A 3,328-nucleotide genomic window follows, 5' to 3' on the forward strand; every position below is an offset into this window, starting at 1 on the left:
CAGAACCAAGGTCCGAGGAAACATTAGCATTAGCATTTTTTTGAAAATGAGCATGCTGCACGCATTTGATGATACAACTTGATGCTTGATTAAGCTCCTTACTTGTGAGAAATTCAGTGATTTTAGATTTAGCATTTTTCATATTGTTAATAAATCGACGTACATAAGCCATGACTCTAACCAATCGACTCCAAGACGAATATCTCTCAAATAATTCAAGAAAATCGTTTTTAGTCTCCTCAAAGGTAGGTAGTGCTACACTTGGCATGTCATTACTATTGTCAACACCCACTGAGTCATCCTGAGAAAACACTTGAGGTGAATGAAGCCAAGGTGAGTCACTTTGAAAAAGCCAGTTAGGTCCATTAAACCATAATTTGCAATTGGAAAGATCCTGTGGTTCCAAACCACGTGAAGCCATGTCAGCAGGGTTCTCTGAAGACTTTACATGAAACCAATTGTCTTTAGGAGACAAATTTTGTATTTGGCCAACTCTATTCGATACAAAAACATCTCGTCTAGCGGGATCACTCTGTATCCAACACAGGGTAATCATGGAGTCAGTCCAATAGAATGAGTTCTCAGAACTAATATTTAAAGTTTTGGAAACAGTGCTCATATTGTGGCTCATAAGCTTAGCAAGCAACAGTGCAGCGCAAAGTTCTAACTTAGGCAGATTGACAGGTTTGAGAGGAGCAACTCTTGTCTTCGCACATACTAAGTGGACTGTAGTTTTTTCAGGACAACTGCAGCGGATGTACACGACGCAGCCATACGCCTTCGTGGAGCTATCTGCGAAGCCATGAAGCTCAACCCTCTCTGCGTCAGTATTAACCATGAGACGAGGCACTGAAATGACATTCAAGCATTCAAGATTGGCACAAAAAAAAATCCATTTAGATAAAATAGCGTCAGGCACCTCAGAATCCCAGTCAACGTTTGCCTTCCAGATATCTTGCATTATCAACTTAGCATAGACTGTAACTGGAGCAATAAAACCCAAGGGATCATAGACCTTAGCAATATCAGACAAAATATTTCTTTTGGTATGACTAGTGGAAGTATATTTAGGTACCTCGACCTGAAATTTATCTGAGTTTGGCTCCCACTTCAAACCTAGCGTTTTAATACAAGAACCTTCTTTATTGTCAAAGGAAAAATGACATTTTTCAAGTTTTTCAGGAGGAAATTGCGACATTAACATTGAGCTATTAGAGTACCATTTGTGCAATTCAAACCTTCCTTTAGCTAACAACTCTTGCAACTCATTTATGGTATTTAATGCAGAAGAAAGATCATTCTCGCCATGCAAAATGTCATCAACGAAGGTACTTTGAAGTAATGCCTTAGAAGCAGATGGAAAATTATCACCTTCATCCTCAACCAATTTCACCAATGTCCGTGTAGCAAGGTAACTGGCTGATGCTGTTCCATATGTAACAGTATCCAGCTGAAGACACTGTATATCATGCGATGGATCATCTCTCCACAGGATGCGCTGAAGTGCTTGATACTGAGGTTTCACTCGAATTTGCCTGTACATTTTAGTTATATCAGACACAAAAACATAAACATAGGTACGAAATCTCAGAAGTATGGTAAACATGTCAGGTTGAACAACAGGACCCACAAGAAGTACATCATTTAAGCTCAAGCCCGTAGAAGTGGGTTGAGAACCATTGAATACAATCCTAAGCTTGGTAGTAGAGGAACTTTCCTTCAAGACAGCATGATGAGGCATGTAATATTCAATTTCATCACTTTTGTGTGGATTTATATGAACAAAGTGAGCATAGCCAAGTTTAAGAAATTCCTCAATAAAAGCTTTATAGGCCTTAAAAAAGTCAGAATTATTTTGGAATTTTTTCTCCAATGACATAAGACAACGAAAAGCAACATTGTAAGAATTACCTAGTTTTGGTAGAAGTTCTTTGTTTATTGGCAAATCGACATGATACCTTCCTTCTTCATCCCTGGACACAGAATCAAGGTAGCTCTGTTCGCACCTTTTCTCCTGAAATGACAACATTTATTATCATTAGGCATTTCTTCTAATTGCCAAAATTTTTTAATGTCGTTATGTAGGACAGACAAATGACATTGGCTTTTTAAACCCGAAACATGTTGACCTACCACAGACAATTCACCACAAAATACCCAACCAAATTCAGTATTTATTAATGTGGGCATATTTGGACCTAGATCGATCTTGCCTTCTTGAAGACATTTTGCAAAACATGAAACACCAAGAATCATATCAATGTCCTTAGACACATTAAAATTAGGGTCAGCTAAATGCAAATGCATGAGAGATGGCAGTGCCTCTTTAGACACATTGACCATTGGTAAAGGATCAGTAATAAAATCTAACACACCAAATTCAATATTTAAAATCAGAACAGTTAGAATAAACTGATAGTGCAACTTTATGCTTTATTTTACAAGTATGACCTCCCACCCCGGCCACAGTTTGACTAGCATCTTCAAAATTAACACAGTCCAATTTATTAGCAAACGCAGAACTAATATAATTCTTTTGGCTACCTATGTCCAAAAGCACAGTGCAGTCATATCGCTTACCATCACTGTCACACACATTCACTAATGCAGTGGGCAGAAGGGACACTTGACATACAGAGGTATAATTTTGTGTTACTATTGAAGATGTCATTACAACATTACTCGGGGAATTGATGTGAGAATCATTTGAAGTAGAGCTACGGGCAGAAGTCTCATTACATGTCTGCGAATCAAGATGTAATAAGTGATGATGCTTTTGTAAACACTTTTTACAGACAATATTGGATGTGCAATTGCTAGTACAATGTTTATCTGATAAACAAACAACACACAAATTAGTTTTGTTAAAAAATGTCTGTCTGTCATTGGGACTCAATTTAATGAATTTAAAACACTTGTAAGTTGAGTGATTTTTGTTGCAATACAAACAAGAAAATAACTTACCATTTGCACTTCTGCCGCTGCCAACAGTCACATGACTAGTGCTCTTTGCCGGAGGCACGACCTTTGTAGTGCTCACTGCTTCATCACGGCATAGCATATCTAATGCCTGGCAGCGCTGCTGTATAAAGTTAAGAAATTGTTGCAAACTAGGGAAATCACTGGAATCTCTATGCAATTCAAAGTCACGCAAAGAACTGTAATCAATTTTTGTTGACAAAATATGTATGAGAATAATATCTTGCAAGTTTGAAATATTCAGTGATAATAGTGAGTTATAATACTGCATAAAATCATTTGTTAATTGCCTTAGTGTATAAGATTTACCATTGACTTTATGTAAAGACAAAATGTGTTGCAAATGATA

The 3,328-nt window shown here is 37.3% G+C and overlaps 1 long non-coding RNA gene across 1 annotated transcript; it reads right to left on the reverse strand.

The window, feature by feature from the left end:
- Positions 1 to 688: 688 nt before the first annotated feature.
- LOC135087412 (uncharacterized) lies at positions 689 to 3,030 on the reverse strand. Its single transcript, XR_010260800.1, has 3 exons — positions 2,965 to 3,030; positions 1,912 to 2,014; positions 689 to 1,535 (listed from the first exon to the last, which is right to left on the reverse strand). It is a non-coding gene; the product is annotated as an uncharacterized LOC135087412 (long non-coding RNA).
- Between the last annotated feature and the right edge of the window lie 298 nt (positions 3,031 to 3,328).

Source organism: Ostrinia nubilalis (genome assembly GCF_963855985.1).
Source record: "Ostrinia nubilalis chromosome W unlocalized genomic scaffold, ilOstNubi1.1 SUPER_W_unloc_5, whole genome shotgun sequence".
Lineage (NCBI taxonomy): Eukaryota > Metazoa > Arthropoda > Insecta > Lepidoptera > Crambidae > Ostrinia > Ostrinia nubilalis.